The sequence below is a fragment of the Seriola lalandi genome, unplaced genomic scaffold (assembly GCF_002814215.2).
Source record: "Seriola lalandi dorsalis isolate HSWRI2012SDOR001 ecotype SW California unplaced genomic scaffold, Sedor1 jcf7180002054977, whole genome shotgun sequence".
NCBI lineage: Eukaryota > Metazoa > Chordata > Actinopteri > Carangiformes > Carangidae > Seriola > Seriola lalandi.
In genome coordinates, this window is record NW_019525527.1 from 619278 (window position 1) to 626035 (window position 6758).

The window sequence follows — 6758 nt, forward strand, 5'->3', positions numbered from 1 at the left end:
GAAGAACTAGGTCTTTGTTTAATTTACAGATGGCCCATTGGAGTAATTTCCCATTCAGCTGCTCGACTAGTCCGGGGTGAGGCATAATCCCAGGCGCCCCCCTAGCAAGGGTGCCAGCGGGGTAATATGGATGTTAGCTGGGGAGCACGGTGACAGCCCCAGAAGCGACGATTTAATTCATTGTATTTTAATTATCGCTCTCGTTCACCAGCCACAGGCCTTTTCTTTGGCTCCCTGCGACAGCAAACCTTTATCACAGCCCGTCGAAGAAGATAATAAACTTTTGCTTTAAGGTAATTACTTAATCTGGACAAACCTGTGTGTTAAGCAGTGCTATTAAGCGAGGGGGTGATAAATCAGGCATGCATTGGAGGTGGGTGATTACTCGACGGTGCAATCAGTCTTTGAACCCTCGCAGTCTTTTAAGTACCTAAATTACACAAACAGCATGCTAACAACATGCTGCTGGTGACACGGCGAGCAGAGGAGGCCCATCAGCAGCAGCGCCGCCGCCTCGTTTGGTTAATGCCAGCCGCCGCGCGCTCACCTTCAGCCCAGTGATGCATGGAGGTTATTAGCACGTGGCCTGAGCACAGCTGTCGAAGACTGATAAGTAACTCTGCCTCGTGGTGGTTTGCCACCAGGGCCACCTCGCTGCAGCCACACTGTGGTTTAGCATGGATGGATGGATGGATGGATGGATGGATGGATGGATGGATGGATGGATGGACGGACGGATGGAGGACTGGTTGTAGCCAACTGGACCAATAGGCAGCAGCACGGTGACTAGAGAGAGTTCAAAAACTTCTTAATCCCTAATTTTCTCTTAAATTTTCTCTTAAATTCCTCAGAGAGAAAAGTGTTCATACATTTTATAATAAATATATACTACATGGCCAAAAGTATACGGACACTCCAGCTGATGTGATGTGTGATCAGCTGGTGAAAACTTTGAGTAAGACACATGATTCCTGTTTGTTTTCCTCTCTCTCTGATTGAAGAAACTGGTGATTGAACTGAACTCACCTCCTCCTGCTCTGATTCCTATTTTCTGGGAAATGTCCTCTGCTGAACAGGAAGTGATGCATTTTACATTTGTTTCGTGCATTCGTTAAAGCAGACGGAGAAGAACTGTTGTCACGTGAAGATGTCACAATCAAACAGCTTGTGTGCAGCGGTCTGTGTATTCAGGACGTGATCCAACTTTTTCTGCTGCAATTTCCTGTGAGGATCTTCAAAGCCCCCCCCCCCCCCCCCCCCCTCACAGAGTGAGTAAGACAGAAAGGATTTCACTGCAGAGGTCTGACATCTTTTGGTGTAAATACTTTTATCACTGAAAACTGGGACTCTTTACTGGCTGTTACAGTGTAAACCGCTGACGGGGTCGGACTGATGATCTCTTCATCCGACGTTCAAGGTCACAGAGTTTCTCCGAGAAAGGCAGGAAAGACCGACAACTACTGACCAGAGGTGGAATGTAAAATAACGTCGAAGCCATGAAAGTAATCCAGAGTTGACCGACACAAAAGGTTTGGATATATATATAAGATTGTGTTAGTGTGGATTCTGCTGAGTCAGGGAGCGTCCACAAAGATTCGGTCTCTCTTCATGGACAAATATACTACATTTCATACATGTGGCTTCCTCAGTCACCTCTGCTGTTAAGTTACTACGATTGAACGCTGAAAATCAGTTTGAAATCAGTGGACGTTTGGTTTGAATTTTTGTTTTGACATCAACTTCTTATAAGCTTCCAAAAATTCAAACAACTGATTAGACAAAACCTCTTGGAAGTCAGTTCACTTCAAACAAAGCGCTTGTCAGATCAATGAACAGAGTCTGGACCCCTCCCCCACACATTTCTAACACTGGAATTCAAAGGTTGGGTCCAACATCTTTTTCTTTTTACTTTCCAAAACAACTTCCATCACAGCTGAGAAGCCTCCCATCTCCTGAGGAGAGCTCTGATACGATCACTAACATCTGCTGCTTCCATCGCTGTTACTGGAGCCACAGTTTCAGGCCTAAATGTTGCTCATACTAAACTTTAAACGAGCTGCAGTGAAACAGGAAAACACTGTTTCTGCTGTGTGCATACGGGGGGGGGGGGGGGGTGACTTTGAAAAACTGTAGTCGGTCAACAGCAGCGCTCCACCAGACGCTAAAACAAATGTTAGCAAGCAAAGACTAATAGATGGCTGGAGCCTAAGCGGGTGCTCGGCAGCCCCGCCTGACGCTGCGTACGCCCCGGGGGGGATCTGGGCCCAGTGAATCAGGTAAATGTGCCTCTTGAACTCTCATGAGCGCTCGCCTTTTGTTCTTCCTGTGGCGGCAGAACAATGGCGCTGTCTCGGTGATGGAATAAGCCCGCGTGGTCAATCCCCCGGCCAGGACACCGGGGCCGAGCCGCCTGGCCCCGGGCCCGGGGCCTCAGAGGAAAGCTCAGCCTGGATGATGGGCCGGATACCTGACAAGGTGACGATGACTGGCTGAATTACTTCCTCCAGGTCCAACGTGTCCAAACTGGAAGGGTCATTCTTGTAGAGAAATCTGAGCCAGAAACCTCTGTAACATCAGACTCTCACTGTTGAGGGATATTCATCAAGTTTTCTCTGGCTAAACAAACTGAACTTTCTGTTACTCTGCATTTAATGAGGAGGAAAACATCACGTGCACGATCTGATCTGAGGTGGAGAAGCTCCATTTCTCTCATTTATACACAGCGAACTAACTTTCCCATTGTCCCACTCAGAGTGTTTCGTAGGCAGAGCTCCATCTCGTCTTTATTCCCATTTCTAAAATTTCATTAGTTACCTTCTGTCTTTTCTTTTCTTCTTTCCCTCATTTTCTCCTTCCGTCTTTAATTTGTTCTTTCCTTGTTTTATCTCTTTTCCAACCTCCTTTGCTTCTTTCCTTCCTTCGTTCCTGTTTGTGACGTGAGTATTTGTTTTATTTGCTCAGTGTGTTTCAGTCTTTTATTCTTTTAATTGAAGGTATTATCTCATGAGTCTCTGCAGATAAAAGACGATTCTAACTTTGCCTTCTACTTGCAGTTGAGTGTTTTTGCTGCACTGTTGCACCATGACCTTTACACAAGCAAAGGATTTAAAGACGTCGTCCTCTCCTCTCTAACCATCATGTTTTGGTGACCCAGATTTAGCAGCTCTTTGTCGTCCCCCCCCCTTGACCCCCTCTTATAATTCACCCCCAGCTGTTATGAATGGTGCATTAACTCGAGCTGCTCCTTGAATGGGGCCCTTTAGCTCTCTCTCTCTCTCTCTCTCTCTCTCTCTCCCTCTCTCTCACATACATCCTCCCTACGACGCTCCACTCAGCCGACACAGTGTACAGAGTCACACACGGGGTAATTATACCAGACTACAATTACAATGGAGGAGGCCTGGGACAGAGAGGGCAGTCAGTTTGGTCACAGAGAGGGAGGGAGGGAGGAAGGGAGGAAGGAAGGATAGAGATACAGACAGAAAAAAATGGATAGAGATAGGTATAATGGAAAAATAGATACAAATAGAAATAGAGATAAAGATTGATATAAAAAGACAGAATTAATGGTGTTATATAGAAATAAATAAAGAGAGAAAGTGATATAGGCAAAAAACAAGATAAAGAGATAGAGCTAGAAACAGAGATAAATAAGGAGAGATAAAGGACAAGGACACAGATGATTAGAAAGAGAGAGATAGTGACACAGATGAAGATAAATAAGACAGTTGAACACAGAGACACAGAGATAGAGATATATGAAAATAATGACAGATAGAAACAGATGGAGATGAATGATAAAGACAGATTCAGCTACAGATTGAAGAGATATAGAGACAGTGGGAGGAATAGATAGAAACAAGTAGAGATAGGTATAATGGAAAAATAGATACAAATAGAAATAGAGATAAAGATTGATATAAAAAGACAGAATTAATGGTGTTATATAGAAATAAATAAAGAGAGAAAGTGATATAGGCAAAAACAAGATAAAGAGATAGAGCTAGAAACAGAGATAAATAAGGAGAGATAAAGGACAAGGACACAGATGATTAGAAAGAGAGAGATAGTGACACAGATGAAGATAAATAAGACAGAGATAGAGATATATGAAAATAATGACAGAGATAGAAACAGATGGAGATGAATGATAAAGACAGATTCAGCTACAGATTGAAGAGATATAGAGACAGTGGGAGGAATAGATAGAAACAAGTAGAGATAGGAATAAAGAGATCAAGAGATAAATAAAATAGAGATAAATAAATAGAGTAAAAATGGAGTGTGGCAGAAATAGAGAGAGTGATACAGAGGTATACATTTAGAGATTTTAAAGAACATACAAATAGAAACTGAGATATAGAAAGAGACTGAAAAATAGATATAACGATAAAAGTAAACAGAGATAGAGAGACTGATAGACACAGATAGAAATAGTGGTTGATGTAAAGTTAGAGATGTAGAAATCAGTAGATGTAAGAATAGAGACAGACTTCCCTCTGCTGCAGATTGGACCTGTTGTCACGTGTTGTCACGTGTTGTCCGGTGAAACCACCGTTGTCTTGGTAATCAATTCGTTTTCAAGCAGTTTCCTGCTTCTGGTTTCTGAGCAGAGAATTTGCTGGTTTACATTTCAGTCATTCACTTTAAATTGAATTCATTTATTTTGACAGTTCATATCTACAAGATTAAGAGGCAGCATTCAGATTAATTGATGATGAAAATAATCCTAAATTGTAGCCTAGTAAATTTCCTTTGGGATGATAATATTTCTGATTTATATCAGGTATAAGTTCCTCCTCCAACCTTTTTTACTAAAAACATCTGGAAGCATAAAATCCTGTGGTGGTTCTGCTTTGCTTTCACACCACAGACAATCTGCACCAGAGTCCGACTGCAACTGGACGGTGATCCACCTTTTTCAGGTGTTGTCAGTTGAGCTTTCACACCGGCCTCGATCAACGAATCAAACAGGAAAAAGCAGCGGTTTGTTGAAACTGCTGTGGTCAGATCAGGTGTCAGAGCAGCCACAATAATAAATCTAAGAAGTGGATTTGCAGAAACGCCACAGTAATGAGCAGCGAGTGACAAAGATGAGGATCCAGAATCCACAAGATGTGATTCATAAAAATGTTCACTGTCCCTTATTTGGCGACAGGAAGCTGACTTCCTCAGCAGAGCCTCTGAATCATGTCTTCTTCCAAACTAAACACGGCTCAGACGGCGGCGTGATGAGGGAAACTGACGCCGCTGTTGAGACCAAGCTGGTCGCCTGAAGGAATCCAGCCCCGTCCCATCAGGCCTCGGTGGCGCTGTGCAGACTGAAAATGAGGTAAAAAGGGCTATTTCTGCAGGCGTTCGGGGACCGGGCCTGTCCGTCAGGCTGTCAGGGTGCAGAGTGAGAGGAATGGACCTGGAATGCTGACTCACTCAGGTCCCGGGCCCCTGGGAGCCCCGGGAGGCCCCGTTATCCCCGCTCGCCGCTCGGCCGAGAGCAGATAATGATCCGTGGCCCTGACCCCTCCGCTCCGAAAATCCCAGGTCACCCCGCAAGAGTCCCGCTAGAGTGTGTGTGTGTGTGTGTGTGTGTGTGTGTGTGTGTGTGTGAGTGAGTGAGTGAGAGACACAGGAAGAATTTTAATGCAGTCCAGATATCAGCTGGCTCACCTCTCCCTCCTCTCCCTCCATCTTTTTCTTCCTCTTGTCTTCTCCGATCCGGCAGCTCGGAGACGAGACACACCAGGTTGCAATTAACAGGATCTGAAAACTGTAGCAAGGGCGAGCGAGGGAGGACATGATGAAGGAAATGCAGAGAGAGAGAGGGCGGGGGGGTTAGGCAATGCCCTCATGGAGCTTTTCCAAAATAAAAACCTGAGAAAAATGTTAACAAGAAACATAACTCCATAAAGTCAGTTAAAGAGCCCAAAAGGCTCCATTTATATGGTGGTAAAATAAAGACACGACATCTTCTGTGGTTTCGTGTTATCGCAACAGCTAATTAGCTCTGATGTTTTGGGTAAACTTCCCAGATCCAAGAAGAATCCATGAAAGAAAAACAGGGCTTTAATGAAAAATAAAAAGGGCCATTAAAAGGATGCACGATGAAACACACAAAGCTCGTTAAAACAGACGACTATTAAACGGAGACGGGTTAAAGTGGAAGCAGAAATGCACCTTTATCACACGACCTGCTTCCTCCTCAGGTTTGTTTGACATATGTGAAGTGGACGAATCACAAAGACAACTGTGGTGGGATGAATCTGCACACTGGTGAAAGAAATCTACTTGTGACCGTGTTTCTGATTCGTTCTCACTAAAACTTAAAGGAATCATTTTAGGAGGCCGATCAGGAAGACTGACGTCATGTCAGTGTGTTAAGTGAAGAACTACAGCCAGGAGTTGATTAGCTTAGCTTAGCATAACAACTGGAAAGCAGCTGCAGCAGAATGTACTGGGCAGACACTCTGTCACTGCTCATAAAGACAAAGCCTGCGTTCCAAGGTTTAATGAAAACACTAAAGACTTCAGTTTCTAGCTTGTGACTGTGAGAGGTCCGTTTACTGCAGGTGTGCCATCAGCGTCTCACCTGCTGCCTCAGACGAGCGAAGGTCAGAACATCACCTGAGTCTCTGCAGACCTAGAAAACACAAAACGAGAGCAGCTTCACTTAAATCCTGAAGTGAAAGCAGACAGGAATCAACCAGTCAAACTCATGCCCTCATGTTTCCAGTGAAGTGTGTGTGTGTGTGTGGGGGGGG

At 44.4% G+C, this 6758-nt stretch overlaps 1 protein-coding gene across 1 annotated transcript in view; it reads left to right on the forward strand.

The window, feature by feature from the left end:
• Positions 1-6758, forward strand: part of LOC111646880 (transcription activator GLI2-like) — a 64962-nt gene that overhangs the window by 27061 nt on the left and 31143 nt on the right. The gene's annotated exons all lie outside the window — the stretch shown is intronic.